Source organism: Panthera tigris, chromosome E2 (genome assembly GCF_018350195.1).
Source record: "Panthera tigris isolate Pti1 chromosome E2, P.tigris_Pti1_mat1.1, whole genome shotgun sequence".
Lineage (NCBI taxonomy): Eukaryota > Metazoa > Chordata > Mammalia > Carnivora > Felidae > Panthera > Panthera tigris.
In genome coordinates this window covers 44475524-44488024 of record NC_056674.1, presented here as the reverse complement: position 1 = coordinate 44488024, position 12501 = coordinate 44475524, and the positions used below count along the sequence as shown (strand labels likewise).

The 12501-nt window shown below is 42.9% G+C and overlaps 1 protein-coding gene across 1 annotated transcript in view; it reads right to left on the bottom strand.

Annotated features, from left to right (window-relative positions):
* Positions 1–12501, bottom strand: part of LOC102955728 (cytochrome b5 type B) — a 109065-nt gene that overhangs the window by 53251 nt on the left and 43313 nt on the right. Inside the window, exons 5-6 of the transcript XR_006212079.1 lie at positions 2419–2492; positions 2161–2194 (exon numbers count right to left, since the gene is read on the bottom strand). The gene's annotated coding sequence lies outside the window, so the exon portion shown is untranslated. The remainder of the gene's footprint in view (positions 1–2160; positions 2195–2418; positions 2493–12501) is intronic.

The following is a 12501-nucleotide window of genomic DNA, read 5'->3' as shown; positions in this document are numbered from 1 at the left end:
TCACTCCTCTCCTGCTGTCTTTCTTGATTTGGCTCCAGCTAGGATGTTGGGCCAGCTTTTCCCTCTGGGTGCTCCGAAGCACCACCATATTAGTCACAGGCCTGGGTGCCTTTCCAAGTAGGTTTTGGACCCTTCGTGGTCGGCAGGCCTACCTGTGGCCCCCCTAGCTATCACACTGAAGCTCCTGCCTGGTCAAGACGATGTGTCACGTCTGGTGTTCAGAAAGGATACTCCCTTCCCCTGGCCCTTCTCGCCTTCGTGAAGGAAGAACCTGGGATGTGGCAAAGTCCCAATAAATGCTGGGAGGAGGCCTGGGAGCAGGCGGGAGGCCCCGAGCCAGCGCGCTGTGCCAGCACTTGGTGTAACCTCCAGGGAGGGCGCAGTCCACGCAAGTCCTGGCTTCCGAGAGGTAGGCCCTGGGTGTCAGCCCGCAGCCGTGGCCTCTCCCGAGTCCCGTGGATTCACACTCCAACTTGAGTTGTTATTTTTTGATGTTGGTGTATGTTCTGTCTTTAATATATTCCAGAGGGCATTCTTGATTTCCTCCCCTAAAGCTGATTCTCCTCCAAGCTTCCCCATCTCAATAAATAACACTTGAATCACCTAGGCGCTCATTCTTCGGGTCCCAGCTAAACGGCACCGCCTCCTTCCCCTTGGAAAGACCTCCCCAGGCAGGAAATCTAGTGTCGTCTTCCCGCGCCCCACACACACACCCACACACCAAGATGCTCTCTTTCATGTCAGCCTGTTTGCTTATCACATTCTGTTGCTTTTATTTTTCTGGTATGTCTCTCCACTGAAAATGTAAAGTCCGTGAGGACAGAGAGTCTCTATTTGCTTCTCCAGAGTCCCTCTCCAGCCTTCTCCCCTGTCCTCTAGGCCTGAGGAGGCTGACTGATGGGGTCTGCGTGGCCCACGCTCCCATACCCGCCAGCAGCAGACGGGAGAGGGAGCCGTGGGTAGGTGGCCCCCTCTCTGCCACAGCCCCTGTGACGCAGCTTCTCCTGCAGCTCTTGCTGGGTTCCGGGAACCACTTTTCTCCCCTTGCCTTCCCAGGCCTGGGGGGGGGGGGCGGCGGTAATGGCTGCCGTCTGTTGCCAACCCCGAAATGCCTCACTTCCCCAGGGACCTCTTAACCCTGCCCATACTTCTGCAAGCAGTCCCTTCATTAAACTCTGCTCAGTGACCGCTCTTGAATGTGTCACTTGCTCTCTGACAATGGTTCTGACCCACATGGGGGCCGTGTCTAACTCACTGACCAATGTCTCCCAACAATGTGCCGAGGGATGTCTGGCATATCTTAGGTACTTAATACGTACGTAATACGCGCGTTTTGAGTAAATGAATGAGCAAAGATACTATGTTTTTAGTTACATTTTCATTAAGATGTAATTCATATACCATGAAACTTACCCTTCTAAGGACTATAGTTCAGTGGCTTTTAGTTTATTCACAAGCTGTGAGACCAACATCACTAATGCCAAAACATTTTCATCACTTCCTAAAGGAACCCTGTACCCATAAGGGTCACTCCCCACTTCACCCCTTCGCCCAGCCCCTGGCAACCACAATCTACTTCCTGTCTCTATAAATTTGCCTATTCTGGACACTTCATGTAAGCAGAATTATGTAATATATGGTTTTCCGTGCCTGCTTCTTTCACTTAGCATAACGTGGTCTCATGTATCAGCATTTAATTCCTTTTTATGCTGAACAATATCCCGTTGTATGGATAGACCACATCGTGTTTATCCATTCATCAATTGATGGGCCTTTTGGCTATTCTGAATAGTGCTGCTATAAATATTCATGTACAAGTTTTAACATTAACATATGTTTTTAGTTCTCTTGGGTAGATACCTTGGAGTGGAATTTCTGGGCCATGTGGTAACCCTATGTTTCAGTTTTTGAGGAAAGATACTTTGTTTTAAATCTCTATGTGTCCTACAGCACTACACAGTACTGTCTTCAACCTCTGGCCCCGGTACTGGCATGTGCCTGGGAAAGAACCCAAACCCCCAAGTATGTGGAGCAGAGGAAGTCTCAGATACGACAGGTACACTCCAAGTAGGTACCCAGGAGACATTCCTGCACACATGCACCAGCATATACAGACCAGGATGCCCTTGGTAATACCACTGGCTGAAAATCGGAAATCACCTAATGCTCGTCACCAGTAGCTTGGATAAATCCACTGTGGAAGAAAGAAAGAAAATAAATGGATTACAACTATGCATAACAGCATAGAGGAACTTCACAAATACAGTGTCGAAATTTTTAAAAAGTTACAAAAGAATATGTACAGTCTCATTTTCTAAATGCCAAAACAAGTAAAGCTAAATCATGTAGTTTAGGGGTGCACATGTAGGTGGAAAAACTATTAAAAGCCATTTCAACAAAAAACAGGATATTGGTTACCTCTGGCAGGGAGTCGTGGCAGGGAGAGGCACAGGACGGTCTTCCGAGCTACAGCCAGTTTTCTAGTTCCTGTCCTGGGTGAGATACACCAAGGTTCACTGCGAGTTATTTTTAACTACACCTAGATACTTAGCTACCCATGCGCTATTCTGAAAGTTTTATTTCACAATTTAAAGAACAGACAGAACAGAACCTCAGTCTAGATGTGAGGAGACCCGGATTTCAGATCACCTTTACTGCTAAAGAGCTGTGTGACAACGAGACAAATTATTTAATCTCTCGGTGTCAACTTTTTTTATCTCTAATATGGGATGATAATAATAATTGCCACTTATTCGGGGCTTAATTCCTGGGCACCATGCCAAGTGCTGTTACATATGTTCTCGCTGGTTATTATGTGTCTCTTGGACATGAGAGACACATAACCGAAGCCAGGTTAAGCAGAAAGTCTTACAAGGATGTAGAAATGGGCTACGGGGCCTAAGGGCAGGGAGCAGCCAGGACACAGACTCTTGGGAACTGGGTCTCTTCTGGCTGCCTTTCTCTCCATAATTGTTGCAATTTTCTCTTTTGTTATAAACTGCACCCCCGACCACATGGGAGAAAATGGCCACCCACAACTCCCAGGTTTGTATCTTCTCCATTCAAGACCCTAGCAGAATTGACTCTCAGTGCAAATCACTAAGTTTCCTGGGGAGAGAATTCTGACTGCTTTGGTTTGGATCGAGTGTCCACCCCTGACCCAGTCAACTGTGGCAAAGGGGCAGAGTCATACTACGCAAAATGCCTGCTAGGGACAAACATCATGAAACTAGATGGAACTGTAGGTTATTGGCATTCAGCCCGTAGAAATCTAATTCTGTAGAGATGTAAAGTCCTGTGAGGGCAGTTCCTTGAACAGGGGGAAGGGATGGTGGAAGAACAGACAATCCAATGTCAACTGTTATTTAATCTACCCTTCACAATAACCCAATGAGATAATGTTGATATCCCCATTCTACAGACAAAGAGACCGAGAATCAGATAGAACCCAGCGTTTCTCAACAGTGGCACTATTGACATTTTGGACTGAACAATTCTTTGTGGTGGGGGGCTGTTCTGTGCATTGTAGGATGTTGAGCAGTATCCCTGGCCTCTACCCACTAGATGCTAATGGCCCTCCTCCAGTTGTGACAATCAAAAATATCTCCACGTTGCCTAATGTCCTCTGAAGCAGAGAACCACAAACACAGGCTATGTAGATTGCACAAACATTCCACTAGCAAGACAGAGACAGGAACCAAACCCAGGTCTTGGTGACTCTAGAACCTGTTCTCTTAGTCAGTGTCTCTCTTAGGATCAGTTCTAACTTACCTACATCACCAGGTGGTAGTGAGGATATAATGGTGTGAAAGCACCCTGAAGAGATAGGTGGAATATAATAAAATACATTGTCTCCACATTCTTTTTGTCAGCCTCCGGTTCTGCAGATCGATGTGGCTGCTCAAACAGGACAGGGCTCTACATCCCTCAGGAATTTGAATTCCAAGGGCCTGACCACCAATCAACCATACTCCCCATTTAGTTTCATGATGGGATCCCTCTTCAAATCCTCTCCCTCATGAAGGTTGGTATTCCCAGAGTCTTGCTGTCACATTATTCAATTCCACTCTCCATCTAACCCATGATTTATGGAAACTTTCCTTAGCTAGTTTTCTTGTAGCGGAGTCAAGTCTTTCTCTAGATAATTGGGTCCCCAAAGACCATATATTTTTTCTTCCAAACAAACAAACAAAAAACCTGACTAAGCATGTTATAGCTCTTCCTCCATGAATTAAAACTCTCAATAACCTGAACTGCATGAGGTCCGTGACTGCATTCTTCCAAACCCAGTGGTTTCCTTGGAGTGGACCCCCTATAACTAAAATACCTCTCAGAGAATGCGGCTTGACAAAGCCCTTCGTGGACTGACTCTGCTGTTAGTTTTTAGTTGGGTTTTTAATATTCATTGTGACTGCATTCTAAAAATGATGAAGCCCTTCCTTTGCAAGGCTTTGAGGCTCTCCCAGCCTAACCAAAAGGGAAAACATTTTGGCTGAGATTAGAGTGGGCTGGTCACACCCAAGGTCATTACAGTGAGCTTCTGGAAGTTTATAAAAGAAAGCATGTCCCTAGCTTAATTCAGCTGCCTAAAAAAATGACCACAATATACCATTCATATCCTTCCAGTCAAGATACAGCTTGTTTGGAGGCCTGGTTACAATATAGTATTTTTCAGCAAGCTTTTTAAATTGAAGTACAACTTACATGCAGAAAGGTACACAAATCACAGATATATGGTTTGATGAATTTATCTTAAAGTACACACACCCATATAACCACAACTCTGATCAAGAAACACTAGCATTCCAGAAGCCCCTCTCAGACCCCCTTCCAGCCACTACTCCTCTCCCTAAATGTAACCACTAAAATTTTAATCCTATGACCTCCATATTTTTTTATGCATCTGATGGCCCAGATAATTATCTCTGGAGGCCAAAGTTAATCAGAAGCTGGGAGGATTGTTTCCCCATGAGTCATTCTTCTTAAGAATAGTTCATCAGTGAGGATGCTTCCAGCTGCAAGTAATAGAAACCTCAACTCAAAAGGCTTGAACAACATTAGGAAATTTGTGATCTCCACCTAAATGGAAGTCCTGCTGTAGAGAGAGCTTCGGGGTTCATTGAATCAGCGGCTGGAGTCAACAAAGTCCCATGTTCTTTCCATCTCTCCGTTCGGCCATTTAGTGCACACTTCCTCCTCAGGCTGGTAGCAGGAGAGCCACACCACTTCTTTCTGTGACTCTCTCTTTGGAGAGGAAACTTCTTACAGAGGTCTCATGTACAACCGATCAGGCCAGGGGGATAGGACTGCTCAACTGTCTTAGACTTAGTATGTGGGGTGGGATGGATGTTGAGAAGTCCACTCCAATGCTTCCTATGGAACGCCACACAGTACAAATGGAAAATGTCTGGCTCAATGCATCTATAAACATGCTTTATAACGCTAAATGGTAACAAGGGTTATAAACAGTGGAGACTTGTGGCTGAACATACTGCTGGAGATTCAAGGTTACAGGTAAGTAACTCTCAGTGAGGAAAGACTAAATGGACCGTGGCAAAATAAACACAGCAGCTCTTGCCCTCTCTCTCTCCTCTGAACGCCAGTGATCTTTCCTCTCTGAGTTGCCTGTTTGGGCACTGAGTCATAAACATCATTTTAAAAGTTATTGGGATAGTGTCTGTTACCAGTTATGTTAATCAAAAGACATGTTTCAGTATACACTTAGGACAAATCCCAGTTCTTTACAAGTCACGTGATGGCAAGCAGCAAAGGACATGCCATTAAAATGCTACCAGGTGCAGGAGTCATGGCTCCTCAAGGACTCCAGTTCCTTCACTTACCTTGGTAACACCCAACAGCCATTCATTCCCTCTGGAAGTTTGGATATTCTCCACATTAAAATCCCAATTTTAAAATAAGTAATATGATAAATATCAGTCATACATGTCTATTGTATTAATATTCATTTGCCTAAGTTAGTTCAAAATGTAGTATATTTACATCCCTTTTTATCAATGTGCTGGTCACATATTATGAGAGCACTGGTGAATACCTCTCAGAGGTGAAATCTATCATCAAAGAAGATCTGGGTTGGTAAGCTATATGCATCAGTGGAAAACGATCATAAAAATGATATACAATAGTCATATTTTTGTATTAAATGGTAAAATGTGCATGTCTGTGGATATGGCAAACAGGTTTCAAAGATAAGGTATCACACTGTATATGCATATAAATTTTACATATATGAGTGTATGTGCACCAATAATTTTACATTTTGTAAAGAAAAGAAGGGTCTTTAATCGTTCATGGTGGATAAATACACAACTGACACTATTCTCAGCACCAAGAAAAAATGAATACAAGGGCAATTCCAACTGACGTGTAAAATATCCAGCATATCCTTCAAAAAAAAATACATACCACAAAACTACTCTTGAAGAATTTTTTTTATGTGTTTCTTTTTCTCAAACTTTTTAAATGTTTATTTATTTTTAAGAGAGAGAGACACAGCACGAGTAGGAGAGGGGCACATAGAGAGGGAGACACAGAATCTGAAGCAGGCTCTAGTCTCTGAACTGTCAGCACAGAGCCCAACCTGGGGCTCAAACTCATGACGTGTGAGATCATGACCTGAGCCGAAGTCGGACACTTAACCGACTGAGCCACCCCGGTACTTCTGTAAGTGTTTCTAATTTTAATCGCTACTATATTTATAAGGCAACAATATCAGCACAATAACATCTAAATGTACAGTTCTGGGGCACCTGGGTGGCTAAGTCAGTTGAGCTTCTGACTCTTGATTTCAGCTCAGGTTATGATCCCAGGGTCATGATATTGAGCCCTGTATCAGGCTCCATACTGAGTGTGGAGCTTATTTGAGATTCTCTCTCTCTCTCTGCCCCTCTTCCCTCGTGCTCTCTCTATAATAAAAGATTTGGGGGGAGGGGTGGTGCCTGGGTGACTCAGTCAGCTGGGCAGCCAACTCTTGGTTTCAGCTCAGGTCATGATCTCGCGGTTCTTGGGTTCGAGCTCCACATCAGGCCCTTCGCTGGCAGTGTGGAGCCTGTTTGGGATTCTCTCTTTCCCTCTCAAATAAATAAATGTTAAAAAAAAAAAAATGAAATAAAATGTTCTTTTAATCAAAAAAAAAAAAAAAAAACCTGTATAGTTCTAATATGGGAAAATACATCAAACACATTTGATCCCAACGGGTCTAACCCCTGTCCCCCAGTTTCAGAAAATGTATTCCTTTTTACCAAAGTAAAAATAAATACCCTGTGATCATCAATCATTTTATTTTTTTAAATTTTTTATTTATGTCATCTCTGCACCCAACGCGGGGCTGGAACTCCCGACCCCAAGATGAAGAGTCACATGCTCTTCCAACTGAGCCAGCCAGATGCCCCATCATCAATCATTTTAATTGTGGGTTGTTGTTTTTTTATAACCAGCACTCTTCCAATTAACTCCTGGATGTTCGAACGTTCGTTGTTATTAGAATTCCAGTTCTTTCTCATGAATAACATGAGGCATATATATTTTACTATTTCTATGTATATCAACTGGGAATTTATCTTTTATTTATAATCCCAAACTACCCCAGTTTGCTCTCTGGTATAGGTCAGACCTTTTTGAAAGAAGTTGAGTATCGCACAATGCCAAGACCCAACAGAGTCAAAATAGAAGGTACAGACCTTCATTATAATGAAGATTCCCAAATGGTATGAAGAGCTTGTTCATTTGCTCTACAAAGGTCAGATTAAGGTTGTAGAGATTTTAAGAATGCTCATTTCTACCATACCAGCAGAGGGTACATTTTCTACGTCCCTATATAATGGGTCCCCCTTCTCAGTAAGTCAGTTTTAAGATCCCCAAAGGATTCTTGAAACAAGCGATAATACAAAACCCTAAGTATGTTTTTTCCCATGCACACTTATCTATGATATAGTTTAATTTTTAAGTTAGGCACAGTAAGAGATTAACAATAACTAATAATTAAAAAAACAGTTTTGGGGCACCTGGGTGGCTCAGTCGGTTAAGCTCCTGACTCTTGATTTCAACTCAGGTCATGATCTCACAGTTCATGAGTTCGAGCCATGCACTGGGGGGCTCACTGCTGAAAGCATGGAGCCTGCTTGGGATTCTCTCTCTGCCCCTCCCCCACTCGCACACGCATTCTCCCTCTCAACAAACTTAAAAAAAATCCATTTTAACAACAAACTATAATAAAAGTTATGTGAATGTGGTGCCTCTCTCAAAATATCTTATTGTACTGTACACATCCTTCTCCTTGTGATGATGTGAGATGACAAAATGCCCCCACGAGGAAATGAAGCGAGGGGTGGATGACATAGTCACTGTGACACGGTGTTAGCTTACGACTGACCTTCTGACCATACCGCAGAAGCAGGATCATCTGCTTCCACACCACAGCCGGCACAGGTAACTGAAACTGCCAAAAAAGAGCCCGCGGGGAAGGTGAGGGACGACTATGCCTACTCCAACCGAGCAAATGTATTCCGAGCACCTACAATGTGTAGAACATTGCACCCTGTACAGGGAAGAAACAAAGGAAGTATACTGCTCAATCCTCTCTTTCAAGGACACTCCAGTCTAGGTGGAAAGATTAACAAAGGAACTAGTCTGGCACCAAAGAATGAAAATGGTTATGAGTGTGATGGGCACTTAGAGAAGGAAGAAGTGAGTGGACTGGGGTAATGTGAGGTTTCATAGAGAGAGTGAGACTCAGCATCTGACTGTGCAGTCTGGGTATGATTCATCCAGCATGGTAAAAGTGCCTCCCATCTGCTGCCACTCCTTGCACCTGTGGCGGGCACTGCTATGAACGCCAGGGTGGCTCCACTTCCCGCCGAGCTCAGACCAGACGCAGTGCGACTCGCAACCCAGACTGGTCAACAGGAATCAAAACTCATGAAAAAACCCACTTGGCATTAGGAATGGGATGGAGGTGGATATTCTGGCTCATGGAAAAGAACTTTCAAGGATACAAACACTGGGAAAGTGCAGGTGGACGTAGTAGATAGTAGGGGGAGTGACTGGCGGGGAGCAGAAGATCTAGGTAATAAAATCTGATAGGCGGTATTGGGTCCGATCACAGAAGATACTGAAAACTAAGCAGTTCTTGAATAAAGAATGTGTTTAAGAACAAATAGCTTAGGGTGCACCTGGGTGGCTCAGTGGGTTAAGTGTCCAACTTTGGCTCAGGTCATGATAATGGCCATTCATGGGTTTGAGCCCTGTGCTGGGCTCTGTGCTGACAACTTGGAGCCTGGAGCCTACTTTGGATCCTGTGTTTCCCTCCCTGCCCCTCCCCTGCTCATGTTCTGTCTGTCTCTCTCTCTCTCAAAAATGAATGGACATTAAAAAATATTTTTAAAAACTAAGAAAAAAATTTAAAAAAAGAAAGAATAGCTTGGAAGGAATAGGCATAACAAATACAGAAAAATGGGTGCACCCACTTAAAAAAAAAAAAAAAAGTCTTGAGAAAAAGCCCAAACCTTGGATAGACTTAAAGGTGATAGTTCTTTAAATTTTTTTAATGTTTTTTTTTAATTTATTTTTGAGACCAAGAGAGATAGAGCATTAGCAGGAGAGGGGCAGAGACAGAGGGAGACATAGAATCTGAAGCAGGCTCCAGGTTCCAAGCTGTCAGCACAGAGCCCGATGCAGGGCTCGAACTCACAGACTGTGAGATCATGACCTGAGCAGAAGTCGGACGCTCAACTGACTGAGCCACCCAGGCGCCCCTAAAGGTGATAATTCTTAATTCTCATGAACAAGAGATTTCTTAAGTGTCCTGAATTCTAGGTTAGAAGATATATTCATTCAGAAGGCATTGTTGCTTGGTGTTCTTGTTTACAGTGTTGTTGGTCACGGATACAGGTTTCCTGATTCTTTGTAAGTCATCTGTTGTTTCTCTTTGGAAGCTTACGGGACAGTGGTTCTCAACTGTCACCATGAATCAGATTCCCCTGAAACAGAGATTCTGTTTTCACTGATGTGTGGCATGGCCACAGATGGTATTTCTTCATGTTTCACCATGATTTCAAGGTGATCCAAAGTGTTGCCACGGTCTGTGATTTTGGACTTTATTCTTAATCCTTCAAGTGTTCTGGAATTCCACAATGACAGGCCTCTGCAGGAGTCCCTTTTTCATTATTGTGCTGAGCACTCAGGGCTCCTTTCCAGACCCCAAATCATAATTATTAGTTCTGGGATGTTTTCTTGTATTATTTCTGTGACAATTTCTTCATTTTCACCTCCAGATTTCCTACAGGGTATCTATCTTCTTATGTGAACCTCTCACTTTCCATCATTTCCTTTTTGTTCTACCTTGTGGGAGGATTTCTTCATTTTTATTTTCCAATCCTGCTATTGCTTTCCTTTTTATTCCTGCTTTAAATAAACAAAACAAAAAACCAAAACAAAACAAAACGAAAAAACCTTTTATTTTGAAATAATTCTAGGGTTATAAAGATTTGCAAAGATAGTACAGAGTTCCCATATATTCACCACTGAGCATCCTCTAATGTCAACATGTTACATAACCAAAGAACAATTACCAAAATGAAGAGTTAACATTGCAAAAGTGCTATTAAGTACAGACTTTATTTTAAAAAAAAAAGAAAAGTACAGACTTTTTTTTTGAATGTCACCAGTTTTTCCACTGGTGACAAAGAAAAAAGACATTTCCTTTTTCTGTTCCAGGAGCCAATCCAGGATCCCAATTGCATTTAGTTGTCATTCCTCCTCTGTCAATCTCCCCACCCCCAATCTGTGACAGGTCTTCAGTCTTTCCTTGTCTTTCATGAGCTTGACAACTTTTGAAGAAACCGGTCAGTGGTTTGGTAGAACGTTTGCCAACTTGAGACTGATATTTTCTCATGATTAGACAGAGGTTATAAATTATGGGGAATGCAGTGGGGGTGATGTATCCTCAAGGCATCATTTCAAGGGTACATGATGTTATTTATTGCTGGGGACGTTAAATTGAATCACCTGCCAGCTTTCTTCACTGTAAAATTACTGCTTTTGTCCTTGTGACTAATAAATGCTTTGGGGGAGATACTTAGAGGCTATGCAAATATCCTGTTTCTACTTAAGCTTTTGCCCACTGATTTTAGCATTCATTGGTGGACTCAAATTTGTAATTTTCATAATTCTCATTCTCTTAATGTTCCATTTTATTTTTATTTGAATGTTCCTTTGTAAATCGCATCCTAGGTTTGTACAGTTTGTAGTAGGTGGGCACAGTATCATCTCGCTGAAGTTATCAGGGAGTTTGTGTTTTTTTGGTTGCTTTTCTTCTGCCTTATCTTTTACTCTGACTTTTCCCCTATTTGTTTTGATCTCTATCATGTTAAGGCTTTCAAAGAATGGTTGACAGTCCTTGGCTCTCCATTCGTATTCAACTGTTAAGCAAGGCACCATACACCTTTGTGGATGTTTTGCAACAGCAAAGCTTGTTGACTGAAGGATTTCACTACAGGGTGAGCATGTGGAAGCCACCAAATGTCACTTATCCGTAGATCTTCTCTTGGACTGATGAGTTTCTCCCGAGAGGAATCTTCCTATTCCTATTGTATCTGAGGAGCCAAGGGGTGAGGGCGGAGGTCTCAGCAATTAGTATGAACTTCCACTTAAGCCCTACTTTCCACTCTACTTGCCACTGCCCGTGGCTCAGCCTTGTGATCGCCCATCAGGATCGTCTCAGGTTCAACTTTGCCCAGGATTAAGCCTCCAGTTTTCGTCAGGAGAGGAACAGTTGCCTCGCTGTGCAGGCTAGGTTTGGTGGAGCGGGCATTGGGAGGGAAGTTTAACTCACTGTTTTCAAGGGTGCTACACACCTTCTACACTCACAGTTAAACAGTGCTTCCCATTTATGAGTTTTTCAGGGATCTGTGGTGTGACTTCATTCCTGTTGACTTTTCTTCCTGTAGGCATTTAAATTGTTTTTCTAAGTTTACTGGCCTTCCTTCTTCCGAAATTTTCTTGAGATCTTTCATCAACTAAAGTGTACTCTCTCATTCACTGTCTATGGATTTAGATCTCTCTTTATACCTTACTCTCATTTGTGTGGCTTTTGGAAGGGAGCAGAGAAAAACAAGTTTACTCGAGTTACTATGTTCAATCAGAACTCCCTGTTATAATTTTTTTAGGGTGCTCAAAAAACAATCTATATTTAATTTTTTTAAATGTTTACTTACTTTTGAGAAAGAGCATGAGAGGAGATAAAGGGAGGCAGAGAAACTGAAGCAAGCTCTGCACTATCAGTACGAAACCCAATGTGGGGCTCAAACCCACGAACCATGAGATCATGACCTGAGCTAAAGTCAGACACTCATACAACTTGAGCACCCAGGCACCCCAAAAAACAATCTAAAGGGGCCCCTAGCTGGCTCAGTCAGTAGAGCACACAACTCTGGATCTCAGAGTCATGAGTTCAAGCCCCACAGTGAGTGTAGAGATTCCTTGCTT